The sequence below is a fragment of the Dipodomys merriami genome, unplaced genomic scaffold, assembly GCF_024711535.1.
Source record: "Dipodomys merriami isolate MVZ:Mamm:240054 unplaced genomic scaffold, mDipMer1.0.p SCAF_13, whole genome shotgun sequence".
NCBI classification, from domain to species: Eukaryota; Metazoa; Chordata; class Mammalia; order Rodentia; family Heteromyidae; genus Dipodomys; species Dipodomys merriami.
The window spans coordinates 10,285,744-10,307,786 of record NW_027202604.1 but is presented as its reverse complement, the minus strand read 5'-3'; positions in this window follow the sequence as shown (position 1 = coordinate 10,307,786).

Here is a 22,043-nt window from a genome sequence, read left to right as displayed (position 1 = left end):
CCAGGCCGAAGCTGCGAAATGGCAGCATCTTATCAGATCGCATCAGGACAGTTAATTTTTTGTTTCCTTCCTGGACGTAACCGCTGATACCTCTCTCAGCTCTTCCTGAGTTGGTTTTGCATACCTTGTTTTTGTTGTCGTTGTTTGTCATGTTCCCGTTAAAACAAGGTAAGATTCTCAGCAGCATGGTTCTATGATCAAACTTCTTACATCGTGATGTTTCAGGGTTTTGCTTATTGGTTTGGGGGCCATTCCTGGGGCTTGAACTAAGGGCCTGGGCACTGTCCCTGAGCTTTGTTTGCTCAATCCACTCATCACCTCCCCTCCTCAAGTCATCCTCAGAGTTCAAGAAATAGGCTCTTTCCAGGATGCGTTCAGCCAGAAGTAGCCGACCTCCTTTTAATTCTCCCTGAAAACCATCACTGTCTGAATGGAGAATGGCTTGTGACAGCCCCCAAACATTATTTTTCATTATTTACCTGCTTGGAGCACCCAGATGACATATTGCCTGAGGTGGAGGCCTGCGGTTTCAAGGCCTCTTCAAAGTGGGTTATGAGCCCCAGGCAGGGAAATTTCAAGGACAAAGGATTCAGGTTTGTTGCTTCTGCATTTTCAAGCTGCAGTGAGCATTTGTTTCATTGGCCATGAGAAGAGTGTACTAAGCTGGGAGTCAGTGGCTCATGCCTCTAATCCTATCTACTCAGGCAGCTGAGATCTGAGGATCCTGATTCTAAGGCAGCCTAGGCAGGAAAGTATGTGTGACTCCTATCTCCAATTAACTACAAAAATGCTAAACGTGGAGCTGTGGCTCAAGTGGTAGAGCTCCAGCCTTGAACAGAAAAAGCTAAGGAATAAAGCTTGGACCTTGAGTTCAAGCCCCAGTACTAGCACGCGCACACACACATACAGAGTACCGAGAAGATAAAAGGCAATGTTGTGGTTTCCAAACTATTTTACTACTTTATTGAGGTAAAAAGCCACTTTTGGAAAACCACAAGAGCTTGGAGAGTAGGCACTGCAGAAGACAAGTTTGTTTACAGGAATTAAAGGTCCAAGCTGCCCACTGGACCAAGGTCAATGTTCATCACAAGAGACTTGGTAGAAAGGATTTAGGTTTATTCAGGGGTTATTTTTTATTATTGTCTTTAAGTAGTTGTACAAAGAGTTACCATTCAACAGATCTGTTTATATATGAACAATACATTTTGATCACTGTCTCACAGTCATCATTTTCTCTCATTTCTCCAAACCCAATTGAGGTTAGCAATCTTGAGAAGATGGAAGGGCTCAACCCCAAACTCCATCTTGGAGGACTAAGGGACACAAAGGGTAGTTATAGGGAAAGAATGTAAGAATGGAGGAAGAGCAGGGTCTTTCATTTGTAACAGAAGCCTCCTTTTTCATTCTAGTGAACATTTCTTGGAGTCAGCTCCTATGTTGTCATGTATCATAAACGTATCCAGAATCCCCCGACTAGAACAATTCACTAAAACTTTCAGCAAGTTCCAAGGTTAAAAGAAGATGTCTTCTTTTCCTCTTTTGGAACATTTCTGTATAGTTTGAAGGTTTGGTTTTGTTTGGGATGGGAGGGAGAGAACTCTAAGGTCTGGAACTAGTTTGTTGCCAGAGGGCACTTTGAATTCCTGGGTCCCTCTCGTCCTGGGGCCTCAGTCTCCCCAGTAGGGGGAAATTGAGGCACCAATTGTTCTTTTTAGACAGACTTTACATTTCTGCGAAGTTAAACCTCACAGCAACTGACTCACTTGGTATTTCGATTAAAGACTAAAGACTAAGGAAGGACCTTACAAAGGTCATCAGATGATTGTTTAGAATCATTGAAGTTGGCTTTCTCCCAAATTGTACCTTCTCCATCCTTACCAACTGGTTTTTGTTTTGATTTTTTTTTTTTTTTGGCCATTCCTGGGGCTTGAACTCAGATTTTAGATGCTGTCCCCAAGTTTGTTTGTTTTTTTTAACTGTATTTTTTTTTGTCTTTTCTTTTTTGGTACTGGGGATCGAACCCAGGATGTTGCACTTGCTAGGCAAGCGCTCTGCCACTGAGCTACATCTCAGCCCCCCAAGTTTTTTTGCTCAAGGTTCATGTTCTCCCACTTGAGCCACAGCTCCATGTCTGTCTTTTATTGTGTGGTTAATTGGAGTTGGAGTCACAAAGATTTTCCTGACCTGGCTTTGGCTTCAAACCAGCAACTTCAGATGTCAGCCTCATGAATAGTTAAGATTACAGCTGTGAGCCACCTATGCCTGGCCGTGAATTTTGTAGTGCCAGGTAATTATTTAGATAAACATAAGAGTGATTCTAATTCTCTAACTGTATTAAAAAATTTATGTGCATGGTTTTGAACTTTAGGGGGAGGCTAGAGGTGTGGCTTAGTGGTAGAGTGCTTGCCTAGCATGCATCAAGCCCTGGGCTTGATTCCTCTGGACACATAAACAGAAAAGGCTCTAAGTGGCTCAAGTGGTAGAACACTAACTAGCCTAGAGCAGAAGAAGCTCAGGGACAGTGCCCAGGCCTTGAGTTCAAGCCCCAGGCCTGGGAAAGAAAAAAAGGGAAGGAAGGAAGGGAGGGAGGGAAGGAGGGAGAGAGAGAGAGAAAGAAGGAAGGAAAGAGTAGGGAGGGAGGAAAGGAAGGAAGGAAGGAAGGAAGGAAGGAAGGAAGGAAGGAAGGAAGGAAGGAAGGAAGGAAGAAAGGAAGGAAGTTAAGGGGTAAAAATCTTTCTACAGACCTGTTCTATTTTTCTAGTTTAGAGTCTACTTATAAGATTGGTTTCATTCATCTTAATTCCTGATTGGCTGAATGTGCTGCTATTGTGACCCATTAAGTCTTAAATCAAGCTGCGGGCTTCAGCTTATAAGTGTTGTACATCTTTGATCACTCTGGGTAAGAAAAAAAAGAGAATGGGGCTGGGAAGGTAGCTCAGTGGTAGAGTTCTTGCCTTCCATGCATGAGGCCCTGGGTACGATTCCTCAGCACCACATAAGCAGAAAAAGCTGGAAGAGACCCTGTGGCTCAAGTGGTAGAGCGCTAGCCTTGAGCTGAAGAGCTGAGGGATAGCGCCCAGGCCCAGAGTTTAGGCCCCACGACCAACAAAAAAGAAAGGAAGAAAGAAAGAAAGGAAGAAAGAAAGAAAGAAAGAAAGAAAGAAAGAAAGAAAGAAAGAAAGAAAGAAAGAAAGAAAGAAAGAAAGAAGGAAAGAAAGAAAGAAAGGAAATGCTCAGTATAATAGCAGGTTATTGCCGGGCACTGATGGCTCATGCCTGTAATCCTAGCTACTCAGGAGGCTGAGATCTGAGGATTGCAGTTCAAAGCCAGCCTGGGCAGGAAAGTCTGTGAGACTTATTTACTTATTTATTGTTGGTTGTGGGGCTTGAACTCTGGGCCTGGGCGCTGTCCCTCAGCTCTTCAGCTCAAGGTGAGTGCTCCACCACTTGAGCCACAGTGCCACTTCCGGTTTTCTGATGGTTAATTGGAGATAAGAGTCTCACAGACTTTCCTGCCCAGGCCGAAGAATAGTGCTCAGGCTCTGCTCTAAGTTCAAGCCCAAGGACAAAAAAGTACATAAAGCTAGAGAAGTGACTCACGTGCCAGCCAAACAACCTAGCCAAGTTCCTGAGTACAGATACCAAGGTTTGCACTCAGGAACTTGGGCTCTGGTGGTTAATTGGAGATGAGAGTTTCATGGACTTTCCTGCCCCGGGCTGGGTTTGAGCCTTGATCCTCAGATCTCAGCCTCCTGAATAGTTAGGGTTACAGGAGTGAGCCACCAATGCCCAGCCTAGTGGTTCATTTTAGATAAGAGTCTCATGTACTTTCTTGCCAGGGCTGGCTTTGAACCATAATCCTCAAACATAAGCCTCCTGGGTAGGGTTACAGGAGAGAGCCATTGGTACCCATTTTTATCTATATTTTTATGACTCACATGATTTTTTTTTTTTTGGGTCCAGTCCTGGGGCCTGAACTCTGGGCCTGGGCGCTGTCCCTCAGCTCTTCAGCTCAAGGCTAGCACTCTACCACTTGAGCCACAGCGCCACTTCCGGCTTTTTTCTTTTTGCTTATGTGGTGCTGAGGAATGGAACCCAGAGCCTCATGCATGCAAGGCAAGCGCTCTACCACTGAGCCACCTTCCCAGCCCCTCACATGATTTTTTGTTGAACTCGGGGCCTGGCCACTGTCCCTGAGCTTATTTTGTTTGAGCCACAGTGCCACTTCTGGTCTTTTCTGTTTATGTGGTACTGAGGAATCAAACCTAGGGCTTCATGCATGCTAGGCAAGCACTCTACCACTAAGCCACATTCCCAGCCCGACACACACACACACACACACACACACACACACACACACACACACACACACTTTTTTTTTTTTTTTTGAGTAAGAATTTTGCTATATAGCCCTTATGCCTCAACACTCCAGGTGCTGGGATTATAGGTATGAATCACTATTCCCAGCAAGAACCCTATCCCTTATAAAATACAATGCTAATTTCAAATAACATTTTTTTGTATCCCATTACCTAATACATGATGCTTGGTTCTTTTCGTGTGTTGGCTGGCTTGTTTTGCAGTACTCAGGATTGAGCTCGGGACCTCAAGCATGCTAAACAAGTACCCCACCACTGAGTGAGCTATTCTCCAACCCTAAATTCGTTTTTAGAGCACCATGTCCCTTAGTCTCAGGGAAGAGGTCTACCCCTTTGGGACACACATTTAAAGAGTTCCTTATGTCATAGGCATTTAAAATGAAGGTAGTGGGGGGGCGTCTGTCACTTGGTATGAGTTCTAGTCAGGACAAGTCTATAAACCTAGACATTCACCCATCTGCCTAACCATCTTCAAGCTCCTCGCTCCTCGCTTCCCCTGCCTAGATCCTCAAAACAAAGGCACCCACACTGGAATGCTGGAGTGTTCAGTGCGCCAGGCTCTGCTTTGGAGTGCAGAAAGGATTTGAGTGGCAGAAGTGCTTAGGTAAGAGAAAAGACAAATTAATTAACTTGTCAAATCCTCCTTCTTAGCATGAATGCAAGAGATTCTTGCATAACAAAGTATTGTTTCCTCAGAGTGCCAAACAGCCCTTTCTTGCTTGTCTTTGTGTTCCAATTCATGGTTTTGAAGATCCTCATAAATGAGCAGTGTTCAGTAATACTGTGTGGAGCAGTGGAGGAACATTTTGTAACATTGATTCACTTTACCCTGAAATTTCTATGCACGGAGATGGAAACATTACCTAGGAAAGCATGGCTGTAGATTTTTTTTTTCCATTGACAAAAACAGGAAGGTTGAATGCAAAGACCAAAGTATTTTCAGATTCAGAAAGACCATTTACATTTTCTACAAAGCTAATAAAAAGTATAGTTTTATTTACACATAACTTCATTGTACCATTTCGTTTTGAAGTTTTGATAGCTCATTTGGAATATCTTAGAAGACAGATAACACTTTTTTTTTTTTTTTGAAACAGATAGGTTCCCTATGTAGCCCTGGCTGGCCATAAACTCTCCTCCTGTATCACTCTCCCCAAAGGCGGGATTGCAGGTATGTTCCACTATGCACAGCTGAAAGATCACACACACACACACACACACACACACACACACACACACACACACACGCACAAATGAGAACTTAGATTTTAGCTGTTTCTTCTTCTTCTCCTTCTCTTCTTTACCCCACCGCCTTCCTCAGTTCTGGGCTTGAACTCAGGGCCTGGGCACTGTCCTTGAGCTTCTTTTGCTCAAGGCTAGCACTCTACCACTAGAGAGCCACAGTGCCACTTCCAGCTTTTTCTGTTTTATGTGGTACTAAGGAATCAAACCCAGGGCTTCATGCATGCTAGGCAAGCACTGTACCACTAAGCCACATTCCCAGCGCATCTTCTTCTTTCTTCCCTTCCTCCTCCTCCTCCTCCTCCTCCTCCTCCTCCTCCTCCTCCTCCTCCTCCTCCTCCTCCTCCTCCTCCTCCTCCTCCTCCTCCTCCTCCTCCTCCTCCTCCTCCTCCTCCTCCCCTTCCTCCTCCTCCTCCTCCCGTTCCTCCTCCTCCTCCTCCACTTCCTCCTCCTCCTCCTCCACTTCCTCCTCCTCCTCTTCCTCCTCCTCCTCCTCCACTTCCTCCTCCTCCACTTCCTCCTCCTCCTCCTCCACTTCCTCCTCCACTTCCTCCTCCTCCTCCTCCTCCTCCTCCTCCTCCTCCTCCTCCTCCTCCTCCTCCTCCTCCTCCTCCTCCTCCTCTTCTTCCTCCTCCTCCTCCTCTCCCTCCCTCCCTTCCTTCCTTTTCTTTCCTTCCATTTGCTTAGGCAAACAGATCACCCCTAAGATCCTAGCTGCTCAGGAGACTGAAATGGGAGGATCAAGGTTCCAAGCTAACTCAGAAAAGTTCCTGAGACTTTTATCTCCAACCAACTGTCAAAAGAGATGGAAGTTGGGCTTTTTATCTCCAACTAACTGTCAAAAGAGATGGAAGTTGGGCTGGGAAGGTGGCTCAGTGGTAGAGCGCTTGCCTTGCATGCCTGAGGTCCTGGGTTCAATTCCTCAGCACCACATAAGCAAAAAGAAAAAAGCCGGAAGTGGCACTGTAGCTCAAGTGGTAGAGCGCTAGCCTTGAGCTGAAGAGCTGAGGGACAGCACCCAGGCCCAGAGTTCAGGCCCCACGACTGGACCCAAAAAAAAAAAAAAAAAAGAGATGGAAGTGGAGTTATGGCTCAAGTGGTAAAGCACTAGCCTTGAAGAAAAATAAAATTTCAGGGTCAGCACCAGGCCCTGAGCTGAAGCCCCAGGACTGGCCCAACAAGAAAAAAAAAAAGAAAAGAAATTCCCTTTGTTCTCATTCTTTCAGACTTTATGGGTGAATGTGGCATGTGGCTCAGCTGAGAAGTCAATTACGGAAATGATCGGCCAAGCTAGCTTTGGCCCTCTGCAGTGGCAGTGTGGGAAGGTGTTCACCACTTAGCTGTTTTTCTCTGGTGGAATCTCTGTTCAATTTGTGTGCCTTTTTATTAATAGTTTGTTTGTTCTTTTATTGTTTAAGTTTTGAGCTCTTTGTATATTCTGCACATGTCTTTTTATATTTTATTATTTCACCAAAAATTTTTATTGTTATCATACAAGTGATGTATAAAGGGATTCCATGTACATAAGTCAGGTACAAAGTACATTTCTTTTTGAACTATGTCACCCCTTCCCTCGCTCTCTTCCAGTTTTCCCCTCTCAATATTCCCCCACAAGTGGTATACTTCATTTTCAACATGGTGTCTAATGAGTACCACCGCTGCATTTGCTCACCCTTTGTCCCTCCATTTCTGTGTTCTCCTTTGCCCTCTCAAAGAGAGATAAATAAGACAAAAAGAAAACAAAAACAGCAACAAAAAACTCTTGTTTCCATTTCCTGACTTCATTTTCATAAATGTTACTTTATATGATTAGATCATACAGATTAATATTTTATCCATTGAATAGCTGGCAAAGATTTTCTACCACTCTAAGGGTTGTGTCTTGGTTCTGATAACCGTTTCTTTTATTGTAAAGAACCCTCCCCCTGCCAAAAAATAAAACCTGGTTTCTGTGAAGAAGCTTTTAACTTGAGGTAGTCTTGTCAATTCTTGCTTTTTTTTTTTTGACAATTGGGGTCTTATTTTGAAAATAATTACCTGTGTGTATGTGTTACATTTTTTTTCTCTATAGTAGCATCTAATTTTCAGATCTTTTTTTTTTTTTTTTGGTCAGTCATGAAGCCTGAACTCTGGGCCTGGGCGCTGTCCCTCAGCTCTTCAGCTCAAGGCTAGCACTCTACCACTTGAGCCACAGCACCACTTGTGGTTTTTTCTGCTTATGTGGTGCTGAGGAATAGAACCCAGGGCCTCATGCATGCGAGACAAGCACTCTACCACTGAGCCACCTTCCAAGCTTCTATTTTTCAGATCTTATATTAAAATATTTCATCCATTTGGATTAATTGCTGTTCAGGGTGTGAGATAGAAGTCTAGCTTCAGTCTTCTGCATATAGAGAACCCGTTTTGGGGCTGGGAATGTGGCTTAGTGGTAGAATGCTTGCCTAGCATGCATGAAGCCTTGGGTTCTTTTCCTCAATACCACATAAACAAATTTAAAAGCTGGAAGTGGTGCTGTGGCTCAAGTGGTAGAGTGGGTAGGTAGCCTTGAGCACAGAGAAGCTCAGGGACAGTGCCCAGGCCCTGAGCTCAAGTCCCAGGACTGGCAAAAATATATAAAAATAAAAATAAAAAGAGAACATGTTTCCCTAGCACCTGTCTCTCAGGCTGGGAAGGTGGCTCAGTGGTAGAGTGCTTACCTCCCTTGCATGAGGCCTTGGGTTCCAATCCTCAGCACCACATAAACAGAAAAAGCCAGAAGTGGAGCTATGGCTCAAGTGGTAGAGCACTTGCCTTGAGCTGATTTGCTGAGGGACAGCGCCCAGGCCCAGAGTTCAGGACCCATCACTGACCAAAAAAAAAGAAAGAAAGAAAAGAGAGACTGTCTCATCTCCAGCATATGATTTTTAGCTCCTTTGTCAAAACATTACATGGGGCCAGATGCCGATGGCTCATGCTTGTAAACCTAGCTATTTAGGAGGCTGAGATCTGAGGATTTTGAGTCAAGGCTAGTCAGGAAAGTCTGTGGGACATTTTTTGTTTTTGGCCAGTCCTGGGGCTTGAACTCAGGGCCTGGGCACTGTCCCTGAGCCTCTCTGTGCTCAAAGATGGGGCTCTACCACTTGAGCCACAGGGCCACTTCTAGCTTTCACTGGAGGAATCAAACCCAGGGCTTCATGCATGCTAGGCAAGCTCTCTACAACTGAGCCACATTTCCAGCCCAGTCTGTGGCACTTTTATCTCCAACTAACCACCAAAAAGCTGGAAATGGAAGTGTAGCTCAAGTGGACTGAGTGCTCACCTTGAGCATCAAAGTTCAGGGACAGTGCCTAGGCCCTGAGTTCAAGCCCCAAGACAAGTGTGCATGCACGCATGCACACGCATGCACGCATACACACACACACACACACACACACACTTAGAAGGCTGTATGTCTTTTATTCGGTTCCATTGGTCTTTGTATCTGTTGTGTGTGTTGGGGGAGGGAGTGTCAGTATCATGTTATGTTTGTTACTGTGGCTTTGTAGTAGAAAGTCTGGCATTGTGATAACTCCAGTGTTGCTCTTTTTTCATAGGGTCATGTTTGCTACGTGGCATCTTTCATACTTCCATATGAATTTTTTGATTGATTTTTCTATTTCTGCAATGAATGACATTGAAATTGTGTGTGTGTGTGTGTGTGTGTGTGTGTGTGTGTGTGTGTGTGTGTGTGTGTGTGACAGTCCTGGTGCTTGAACTCAGGGCCTGACTGCTATTCCTGGGCTTCTCTTGCTCAAGGCTAGACCACTTGAGTGACAGATCCACTTCTACATTTTTTTTTATTTTTTTTTTGTATTTCAGTGGAGATAAAGTCTCACAAACTTTTTCTGCCCGGGCTGGCTTTGAACTGTGATCCTCAGATCTCAGCCTCTGGAATAGCTATGATTACAGTAATAAGCCACCAGTGCTGGGAAGACAGGAATTTTAATCAATATTGCATTCCATTAACTGTTATGTTTTGGAGAATGAAATATATTCAAAATTTTAGACTTTAAAGTTACATTATTTATTTATTTATTTATTTTTATTTTTTATTTTTTTTGGGTCCGGTTGTGGGGCCTGAACTCTGGGTCTGGGCGCTGTCCCTCAGCTCTTCAGCTCAAGACTAGCACTCTACCACTTGAGCCACAGCACCACTTCCGGCTTTTTTCTTTTTGCTTATGTGGTGCTGAGGAATCGAACCCAGGGCCTCAGGCATGCAAGGCAAGCGCTCTACCACTGAGCCACCTTCCCAGCCCCAAAGTTACATAATTTATTGTTTTTGTGTGTGTGTGTGTGTGTGTGTGTGTGTGTGTGATTATTTTTTCCAGACATAGTCATGCTAGGTAGTCTACCATGGCCTCACACTCAGGATCCTCCTGCCTCAGCCTTCCGAGGGCTGGGATTAAAATATGTGCCACCACATCCTGCCTACAATTACATTTTCTTTTCTTTTCTTTTTTTTTGCCGGTCGTGGACCTGAACTCTGGGCCTGGGTGCTGTCCCTCAGCTTTTCAGCACAAGGCGAGCGCTCTATTGCTTGAGCCACAGCGCCACTTCCAGCTTTTTCTGTTTATGTGGTGCTGAGGAATTGAACCCAGGGCCTCATGCATGCAAGGCAAGCACTCTACCACTGAGCCACCTTCCCAGCCCTACAATTATTTTAAACCATACACATGTAGTAACAGTTTAACCCTGTGCATTATTACTTTGAACTTAAAAATAAAAAGAAGATAACATATTAAAGGAAGAAATGTCAGGAATGGTGGCCCACTCATGTAATCCCAGCTACTCAGGAGCCTGAGATGAGAGAATCACTTGAGTCCATGAATTTGAATCCAGCTTGACACACATAGGGAAACTCCATCTCAGTAACAACCACATCATGATGAAAAGTTAAATACACTAATAAGTGCTTAGAGCAATGTCTGGAAATGGTATGTGTTAAGTAAAAGTTTGTTTGCAGTCCCCTTCTGCCATTCCTATTTTCTGTCCCTGGGTTTTAATTTCACATCAACTTAGATATTACTTCCCTTCTTCCTTCTTTTCCCATCCACCACCTTCCACATACAAACATACACAGCCTGTTTGTAATTTGGCAGCCCTATGGAAATAGATCTAGAATGGGAGAAACAACAGAGCCAGCAAAATTGACAGGAGACATTAAAAGGGACATAGTTGAAGCTAAATCAGAAAAACTTGACGTTCAGTTGTTTAAGACAAGCAATATTAGGTAATATGATCTAAGACTTGGAATCTTAGCCAGGCAATTCTAGGCCTAGGGAGAAATCATGGATCCTCAGAAATGCAGATGTGGTCAAACAAGAATTTAACTTACTGACAACAGTACTTATGGGTGGGTATGCTAGCTCTCAGAAAAAACAAAGGAAAGCTTCAGGAAATTAGCCCTGCTGGTCACATCCACACATCTTCAAGCATACACCTAGAATGTTTTCACAGCCGGAATCTGATTTCTGAGACAATTAATGAGAAAGTAAATTTTATTACAGCACTGGCCAATAATAAAACTAAAACAGTTTGGGGGCATTTATCATGTGCTTGGTGCTGTGATAACTCTTCTCCCCGACACAGGGAGATTTCTTTCTTTCCTTTTTTTTTTTTTAGCATTCAATATTCATTTATTGTCTTTCCTAGCACAAGTTTTTTTGTTTTTGTTTTTGTTTGATTGCTCATTTGTTTTTTTCTGTCGGTTGTGGGGCTTGAACTCTGGGCCTGGGCACTGTCCTTGAGCTCTTCAGCTCAAGGCACTAGCATTCTACCACTTGAGCCACAGCACCACTTCTGGTTTTCTTGTGATTTATTGGAGATAACAGTCTCAGGGACTTTCCTACTCAGGCTGGCTTTGAACTGTAATCCTCAGGTCTCAGCCTCCTGAGTAGCTGGGATTACAGGCATGAGCCACCAGTGCCCAGCTTCACAAGTTATTTTATTTATTTATTTATTTATTTATTTATTTATTTATTTATTTATTTATTTATTGCCAGTCCTGGGGCTTGGACTCTGGGCCTGGGCACTGTCCTTGACCTTCTTTTGCTCAAGGTTAGCACTCTACCACTTGGGCCACAGGGCCACTTCTGGCTTATTCTGTGTATGTTGGTATTAGGGAATCAAACCCAGGGCTTCATGCATGCTAGGCAAGCACTCTACTACTGAACCACATTCCCAGACCTTTTGTAAATTTTTTATTGTTATTATAAAGGTGATGGTCAGAGGGGTTAGGATTACATAAATCAGGTATTGAGTACTTCCTTTTTTTTTTTTTTTTTGCCCATCCTGAGGCTTGAACTCAGAGCCTGAGCATCTTTTTGCACAAGGATAGCACTCTACCACTTGAGCCAAAGCACCACTTCTGTTGTTTTTTTTCTTTTTTTTTTTTAATGTGGTACTGAGGAATGGAACCCAGGGCTTCACGCATGCTAGGCAAGCACTCTGCCCACAAACTCACATTCCCATTCCCGAGTACTTTTCTTTTTGAACAGTGTCACCCCTTCCTTTGCTCTCTCAGTTTGTCCCTCCCATCCCCACCCACAAATTCTGTGGTTCATTTTCAACATAATGGTAGTGAGTACCACTGCTTCATTTGTTCACCCTTTGTCCCTCCATTTCTGTGCCTTCCCATACCCTCCCAAAGACAGACAATCAAGACAAAAAGAAAAGAAAAGAAAAACAACAAAGAAAGAAACCTCTTGTTTCCATTTTCTGGAGTTCATTTTGATAAATAGTATTTTATATGATTGGAAGCACATAGGTATGTGAATGGCTAGAGGCCTGTATGACTTGCCATTTGTCCCAGTGTATTTTGGATCTAGCTTCCACATTTGAGGGGAAACAGCTCTGTTTGTCTCTCTGAGCTTGGCTTACCTCACTTAGCAAGATTTGCCCCAAGTCCTTCCATTTCCCTGCAAATGACATAATATTATTCTTTCTAATGGTTGTATAAAATTCCCACGTGTATAGATACCACATTTTTGGGACCATTCATCTATTGTAGGGCATCTGGGCTGTTTCCATCATTTAGCTATTGTGAATAATGCAGCAATAAATGTGGATACGGACTATCAGTGTGCTGGGTACCAGTGGCTCATGCCTGTAAATCCAAGCTACTCAAGAAGCTGAGATCTGAGGAGCATAGTTCTAAGTCAACCCAGGCATGGAAAGTTCTTGAACCTCTTATCTCCAATTAACTGCCAAAAAGCCAGAAGTGGAGTTGTGGTTCAACTGGTAGAGTGCTAGCTTTGGGGAAACAAAAGCTCAGAGATAACTCTCAGGTCCTAAATTCAAGCCCAGGACTGGCACACACGAATGTACACCCCTCCCCCACAACAACCCTCCCCCTCCCTTAAGCACACAAATAGGCTACAGTCCTTAGCAGGATGGGGAAAATATCTCATCAGAGAAGTTAAACAATTTGCACACAAGTGATTCCTACTCTTGACACTTTTAACTTTTAGCTGACCAGCATCATTTCCTGGGAGTCAGCGAAGGACAGGAACATGGGTTATAACTAATTTAGTCTTCACGGAAACCTTCTTTGGGAACACCTAGGAATTCCTTTTACAGATGAAGAATTGCCCTTCCTCTCCCTCTGTCTGCTTCCTGGCTGTCATGAGGTGATCGCAAGGCTCTGCCCTGTGTTATTCATGTCCTCCCTTCTAGAATGTTCTGCCTCACAATCAGTGGGCAAGCCAACCACAAATTGAAACCTCTGGCACCATGAAAAATGGACTCCGTGTGTGTGTGTGTGTGTGTGTGTGTGTGTGTGTGTGTGTGTGTGTGTGCGCGCGCGTGCGCGCATGACTGCCTACCTGCCTGAGAATTGGGTCTTGAACTCAGGGCCTTGGACTCTTACTTGGCTTTATGTTCAAGTCTAATGCTCCACCACTTGAGCCACAGCTCTACTTTCAGCCTTTTGGTGGTTAACCGGAGATGAGACTCAAGGATTTGTCTGCCTGTGCTGACTTCAAACCTCAGTCTTCCCATCTTCTCCTGAGTAGCTTGGATTACAGGCTTCATTTGGATTAGTCGGTGCCTGGTTACCTTCCTCCTTTAAACTCTTTCTCAATAGCATAGTAAAAATCGAACGCAATCTTCACTAAAAGCAAAAGGGAAAGCAGACTGTCCTGTTGCCTTGTGGAGAATCCTTTGTTCTTTGCAGAAGAGGGTATTTTCATCTCAAGGCAGCAGTTTCATAGAGCCTTCTGTGATAATGGATGTGTGCAGAATCTATACTCTCCCATATGGCTGTCATTGGCCACCTATGGTCACTGACACCGTGAAACGGGGTTTATAGTAAGGTGAGATTTCATTTCATTTTAACTAGTTTAATTAATTAATTCATTCATTTATTCATTCATTTTCCCAGTCTTGGGCACTATTCCTGAGCTTCTTTTGTTCAAGGCTAACACTCTACCACTTGAGCCACAGTTGCCACTTCCAGCCTTTTCTGTTTATGTGGTACTGAGGAATGGCACCCAGGGCTTTATGCATGCTAGGCAAGCACTCTACCACTAAGCCACCTTCCCAGCCAACTTTTGGCTATTTTATTGGTTAATTGGACATCAGAATTTCATGGGCTTTCCAACCCTGGCTGGCTTTGAAGCACAATCCTCGGATCTCACCCTCCCAAGTAGTTAGAACTACAGGAGTGAGCCACAGGTACCCAGCTTGTGTGTGTGTGTGTGTGTGTGTGTGTGTGTGTGTGTGAGAGAGAGAGAGAGAGAGAGAGAGAGAGAGAGAGAGAGAGAGAGAGAGAGAGAGAGAGAGAGAGAGAGAGAGAGAGAGAGAGAAAGTAAGTCATGGTAATTGAACTTGGGGTCTTGGCACTGTCCTCAAGCTTGTGTAGTCAAGATTAGCACTCTATCACTTTGAGCCATAGCTCTACTTCCAGCCTTTTTTTTGGTGATTAATTGGAGATGAGTCAAACTGTGAGTCTCAGATCTCAGCCTCCTGAGGAGCCAGAATTATAAACATGAACCACGGGTGCCTATCAAAGCAATGGGGGTTTTTGTTTTGTTTCTTTTCTTTTTTCTTTTCTTTTCTCTTCTTTCTTTCTTTCTCTCTTTTCTTTCTTTCCTTGCTTTCTTTCTTTTCCTTCCTTCCTTCCTTCCTTCCTTCCTTTTTCTTTCTTTCTTTCTTTCTTCTTTCTTTCTTTCTTTCTTTCTTTCTTTCTTTCTTTCTTTCTTTCTCTCTCTCTCTCTCTTTCTTTCTTTCTTTCTTTTTTTGTCAGTCATGGGGCTTGAACTCTGGGCCTGGGCAGTACTGTCCCTTACCTCTTCAGCTCAAGGCAAGCACTCTACCACTTGAACCACAAAGCCATTTCTCATTTTCTGGTGGTTTATTGGAGGTAAGAGTCTCATGGACTTTCCTGCCAGGCAGGCTTTGAACCGTGATCCTCAGATCTCAGCCTCCTGAATAGCTAGGATTACAGGCATGAGCCACCAACAGCCATCTGGGTTTTTATTTCTTTAAAAAAAATCCATGTAATGCTTTCAAACCTCAGTTGACTGTAGGTGAAATCATGAAAAATAAATTGTGGGATAGAGGAACCACTGTCCTCGTCTCTGGTCTCCTCTCTTCATCGGCAGCCAGCTGCTTGGATCTCTAGATGAAGGCCTTGCTAAAAATGGAAGCCACATGAAAGTCTTCCCTTCTCCCTTCATTATAAACTGCTTCGCTGTCCAAACACTTATTTCATTTGTCATCCATTCACTCAGCCGATGCTATGGACTATTTACTCCATGCTAGGCATATATCTTGTAAGTCTCTTTGCTGACCTGGGTTAGAGTGGCCAACAGCAAAGGCTGGAGAGGTGAACATTGCTTCAAGCGCCACACAAGGTATCTTAAGAAATTCAAACAAAGGCCAAGTGCATGCAGCTACAGGGTGGAGGCAGTAATTAAAGATGAAGGATTTCCATCAGGAAGATCAGGAAAGAAATATCTCTCTGATGATGCTAAAGTTCAGCTTTATGGAAATGAGAAATGAAGAATGAGCTACAATTACCTGGGTACCAGGCGGGGGAGAAAAACTTTGGAACTGGAAGGAATCACATGCACCAGGCCTGCAGTGTGCAGTATGTGAACATGTTTGAGAGTATTTTAAAGGATGGGACAGAATAATACACGAGACTGAAGGCTCATGCTGGGCCCCACAAAGCCCAGATGTTGATCTTTGACTCAAAAGATCAGAAGTAGCAGAGAGCTACTGAAAAGTTTTAAGCAGAGGAATGACACAACCAGAAAATAAACTTTTTTTTTTGGCACAAAAAATAACAAACAGAAAACTTGGCTTTTTACAAGAGCTTCATTGTTCCCTGTTCCTTCCTTCCTTCCCCCTTTCACCAGGCGGGCAGGTGACTTCTGCCGGCACCAGGCTGCAGCTGGCTCAGAGCAGCTCCTCAGAGTACACACTCCAAGCCTACAAGCTTGGTCCTGCGCCCAGGGAATGAATGGAGCTAAGCGGTGTTATTTCCGCTAATGCACTGTGTGTTCTCTCTGTGCATTTCTGCCTTTAAATAAATACTGGGGTATTTATAAGCACTGTCAGCAAACCACCCACTCTGTTTCTCTGCCACAGGGCCAAAAGGCCTACAACAGTAACATTCTGTAGCATCATCTTCAAGATACCTGCAGAGATGGCTTCTAAAAGAGCACTAAGTCTAACTCCCTTCTTTACAGGCTGACTTTTAAGGTCAGCGTTGTGGACCACCTAAGAAACTAATTGGACTGCAATTTTAAGCCACATAAGAACAGCTTCCAGAACATTTTGGTTTTCAAAACTGACTAACTCTGGCCACCTTTCCATTAAGCCATTTGATTTTCCTACAGTCAGGTGTATGGCAAGCCAAAGAATTTATTCCAGCTAGAAAAAAAAAGGCAGGGAAAAACAAAAACAAAATCATTGGTGATTATATTGGAAGATTTTAGGTTTCAAATTAAAGTGAAACTGACTTCCAAGTGAAAGGGATGGGTGATTGTCCTCTTCTAAACTGAAGAGAAAGAGAGAGTGTGTATGTGTGTCAATCCTAGGGCTTGAACTCAGGGCCTGAGTGCTGTCCCTGAGCTTTTTGGCTCAAGGCTAGTGTTCTACTACTTGAACCACAATTCCACTTCCAATTTTTTGGTGTTAATTGGAAATGAGAGCTTCATGGACTTTTCTGCCTAGGCTGGCTTTGAACTTGGATCCATAGATCTCAGCCTTTTGAGTAGCTAGAATTACAGGTGTGAACTAAGAGCACCCAGCTGAGGGTTATTTTGTGGGGATGGTTGTTTTTGTTTTGTTTTCCCTTTGGTCCTTAGAAAACTAGACAAGTCATCTGTTTTTCTTGTCAATATAGCTGGATTTCATTTCCAACACCATGGCTTCCTCCAGCCATGTGAACTCGCTCACCTTGCAGAGCTGATGCATCATCGTCTATACAATGGGTTATCAGTGTGGGGTGGTTGAGGGAGTGCGAGACAGTGTGGGCAGAATGCCTAGAGAAAGCTGGCTACATGGTAAGCCCTGATTATGTTATCATCTGGGAGGGCATCTGTGTGCCTATCCTCTACCTCCCACACTCCCAGGGCTTCTCAGCAAAGACCTGCCAGTGGCATTTACATATGGTGCCTACTCCTTCCTGTAGGAGCTCAACTACATAAAATAATGACTTGATGTAACCCTCTTTTAAAAAGGGACTTCTCCTGTACTCTTATACCCTTCCCAAGATGATAGTCTATTTTTCTAGTTCCTTACCACACCGACTATATCTGTTATTAGATAAGAATTAGGGGGAAATTGACTGGGAGTACTTCCAAAAAGATATGTTCCTAGAATCTTTTCTACTTACACACATATGTATACTTATTTTCGTTAATACATTTTATCTGATGGGGGGGGGGAGTGGAAGAGAGTTTTAGGTTAATAGAAAAACTGAAAGTCCAGTGATTTCCCAGATATGCCCTGACTCTCCCCTCTCCTACATCTTCCCATTCTGTTAACCTCTTTTTTTTTTTTTTTTTTGTCGGTTGTGGGACTTGAACTCTAGGCCTGGGCGCTGTCCCTCAGCTCTTCAGCTCAAGGCGAGTGCTCTACCACTTGAGCTACAGCGCCACTTCCGGTTTTCTGGTGGTTTATTGGAGATAGGAGTCTCACGGTCTCTCCTGCCCGGGCTGGCTTTGAACCGCGATCCTCAGATCTCAGCCTCCTGAGTAGCTACGATTACAGGCGTGAGCCACCAGCGCCCGGCTTCTGTTAACCTCTTGCAAATACCTCTTGAGGTATTTGTTCCAATTGACAAGTCAATATGGACACATCATTATCGACAAAAGTGCATGTGCTTTACATTTTTATCCTTGTAAAGGACATCTTGGGTGCTTCTGAGTTGTGGTTGGAATGAACAAAGTTGACGGACACATTTATTTGCAAGTTTTTGTGTGAACACAAGCTTCTAACTTGTTTGGGTGAACATCAAGAGCTGTGCTCATTGGATCATATGCTTAGAGTATGTTTAGTTAAACTGTATTCCAAGTGGCTCCTACCATTTTCAGTTTTACCAGCAATGAGTGGGAGTTCCTGTTGCTTCATATTCTCAACAGCATTTGGTGGTGTCAGTTTTGGACTGAGGATTTTAATAGATACACAGTGGTAGCTCATTGTTTTAGTTTGCATTTTTCCAACGGCATATGCTGTTAGCATCTTTTCATATGCACATTTGCAATCTGTAAGTTTTTCACGGAGTATCTGTTCAGATTGTATGTATGGCCCTCTTCTTCTTCTTCTTCTTCTTCTTCTTCTTCTTCTTCTTCTTCTTCTTCTTCTTCTTCTTCTTCTTCTTCTTCTTCTTCTTCTTCTTCTTCTTCTTCTTCTTCTTCTTCTTCTTCTTCTTCTTCTTCTTCTTCTTCTTCTTCTTCTTCTTCTTCTTCTTCTTCTTCTTCCTCTTCTTCCTCTTCCTCTTCTTCCTCTTCTTCCTCTTCCTCTTCTTCCTCTTCTTCCTCTTCTTCTTCTTCTTCTTCTTCTTCCTCTTCTTCCTCTTCCTCTTCTTCCTCTTCTTCCTCTTCTTCCTCTTCTTCTTCTTCTTCTTCTTCTTCTTCTTCTTCTTCCTCTTCTTCCTCTTCTTCCTCTTCTTCTTCTTCTTCTTCTTCTTCTTTTCTTCTTCTTCTTCTTCTTCTTCTTCTTCTTCTTCTTCTTTCTTCTTCTTCTTCTTCTTTCTTCTTCTTCTTCTTCTTCTTCTTCTTCTTCTTCTTCTTCTTCTTCTTCTTCTTCTTCTTCTTCTTCTTCTTCTTCTTCTTCTTCTTCTTCTTCTTCTTCTTCTTCTTCCTCCTTCTTCTTCTTCTTCTTTTGGTAGTATTGGGGTCTGATCTCAGTATCTTGTGTTTGAGAGGCAGGCTCTCTAACCCTTGAGCCTCTCTTCCCACCCAGAAATTTCTAACTCTAATGAAGTCATCAGTGGTTTTTCTTCCATGGATCACCTATGTTACTTTCAGAAAGAAATTTGTTTTCTTCCTCATGAAATTCCCAGTGCTAAAAATAACATCACATACAGTACATCCTTAATGAAGTATTGTTGAATAAAACTGAAAATTTCAAAATATACTGTCACTCACAAAGGAATTCTGCTGGGAATTTACCTTGTGGGCACATGTATAAGAACTTCTTTTCTTACAACATTGTTTGTAAAAGCCAAATAAATGCTACTAAAAGATTATTGATCAACAGAGAAGACATGAAATAGTGCTTTCCTATATACAACTACAATGGGATATTATGTTGCAATTCAAAAAAATGAGGAACAGCTACCTGAAATACCAGGGAACAATGTCAACTTTAGAATTGCAAAGTACAAGTGAAAATTACAGAAGTATCTTTATAATATGAATGTATGCAAAATGTAATATATGCTTTCTGACCCACATTGAACCAACTCATCCAGACTCTTATCTATTTTTATCTACTTTTGGCTGATAAGCATAGGGAAAAAAATACCCTTTTACTTTGAGTCTATCCATTTCATTTGCTCATATTTTTTCTTTTCTTTCTTCCTTTCTTCCTTCCTTCTTTTCTTTTTTTTGGGTCCAGTCATGGGGCCTGAACTCTGGGCCTGGGTGCTGTCCCTCAGCTCTTCAGCTCAAGGCTAGCACTCTACCACGTGAGCCACAGCGCCACTTCTGGCTTTTTTCTTTTTGCTTATGTGGTGCTGAGGAATCGAACCCAGGGCCTCAGGCATGCAAGGCAAGCACTCTACCACTGAGCCACCTTCCCAGCCCAGTTCTCCTCTTTTCTTCTTTTTGATAGGTACTGACTTGAAAAACCCCCATCTCAAGCTGGGAATGTAGCTTATGGTAGAGTGTTTGCCTTGAATGCATGAAGCCCTGGGTTCGATTCCTCAGTACCATATATATAGAAAAAGCCGGAAGTGGCGCTGTGGCTCAAGTGGTAGAATGCTAGTCTTGAGCAAAAGAAGCTCAAGGACAGTGCCTAAGCCTAGAGTTCAAGCCCCAAGACTGGAAAAAAAAAAATCCTCATGTCACATCGATGACTGAAGGAAAATATTTAGAGAAAAATTATACTGCCAATTTATTAAATAAAGAAAACAAAATACAGTCTATTCTTAAATAAGAATACATCCAGCAATCTGTTTAAATTTTGTGTAATTAAGTGAAAAATTGAATTTGAGCTGGGAACCTGGCTCATGCCTGTAATCCTAGCTACTCAGGAGTCTGAGATCTAAAGATTGCCATTCAATGCCAACCAGGACAGAAAAGTCCCCATGAGACTGTTCTCTCCAATTAACTGCCCAAAACAAAACAAAACAAAACAAAAGCATCAAATTGTATTTTAAACATATTGATTTTGATCCATCTTTACAGAGCTATCAAGTAGACAATTGGGGCTTGTCTTGACTGCTTTTTTTTGTTTTAATATTGTTATTGTAAAGGTGATATACAGAGGGGTTACAGTTAACATAAATCAGGTAAAGAGTACATTTGTTTCTTTTTTTCTGTTGTGATTTTTTTTAATGTTCTTACATGTTTTAGTTCTTGCTTATCATTTTGTTTGTTTGTTTGTTTTTGTTGGCCGTGGGGCTTGAACTCTGGGCCTGGGCTCTGTCCCTCAGCTCTTCAGCTCAAGGCGAGCGCTCTACCACTTGAGCTACAGCGCCACTTCCTTGTTTCTTTTTTTGATCTTGGTTGTGGGGCTTGAACTCTGGGCCTGTGCACTGTCCCTCAGCTCTTCAGCTCAAGGCCAGTGCTCAACCGCTTGAGCCACAGCATCATTTCCAGTTTCTGGTGGTTTATTGGAGATAAGAGCCTCATGGACTTTCCTGCCCTGGCTGGCTTTGAACCGTGATGTTCAGATCTCAGCCTCCTGAGTAGCTAGGATTACAGGCGTGAGCCACCAGTGCCCGGCTCAAAGTACATTTCTTTTTAGAAAATGTTACCCTTGTCCTGACTTCTTCAATGTGCAAGCAAGCTACCGCACTTCTATTCTCTGTTCAGGAGTGACATAGATCTGTGGATAAAAGACTTAGGAATTAAAGCTATTGGATAGGAGTGAAGGCACTGTCACTAAACAAAGTGATGACCTGGTGCCAGTGTCTCACAGCCCCAATCCTGGCTAAGATCCAGAGAATTAAGGCTTAAAGCCAGCTAGGGCAGAAAAGTCCACAACAACTCTATAACCAGCAAAATGGAGGGCTGGAGACATGGTTAAAGTAGTAGAGCACCAGTCCTGAGCAAGCAAGCCAACCAAGGGGAAGACCCTGAATTTAAGTCCCAGAACAAGCAAGCAAGCAAGCAACAAGAAGAAGTAAAAATGATGGCCTAAGGATACAACTCAATGGTAGAGCACTTGTCCAGCATGCATAGCTGGTTCAGTTCCCAGGATTGCATATATACATATATATGTGTGTGTATATATGTATGTATATATTATATGTATATATGTGTGTGAAATATATATATATATATATATGCAATATATAAAACAAAACATCTAATCCATACAAGGTCTTCAACCCTCAGGCAGAGACTTGGGACTTGGGACAGTGGGACAGCTCTTCTGAGCCTTACCAGGAAGAATTCTAGAGAGATGGCCTAAGGTGTCCTACTGCTTGAGTGGGAAGGCGGTGTGACCTACAGAGTATGCATAATTTTCTAGAATAATTATTTCTGAAGTTCCACATTTCTGGAAAAATAAGCTTACTTGACACTCCATCAGGCATAAGATTGTATGGTTAAGGCATTGTACTCTAACCGATGGAATTGTAACTCTTTTATGTAACTACTTAATAACAACAACACAATAATGAAATTACAATTGAGGACTGTGGCTTCCCAGTCCTTCTGAATCATAAAGTGCCTTGTGATGAAAATTCTAAGTGAGGTAGGAAACATTCCACACAGGTGG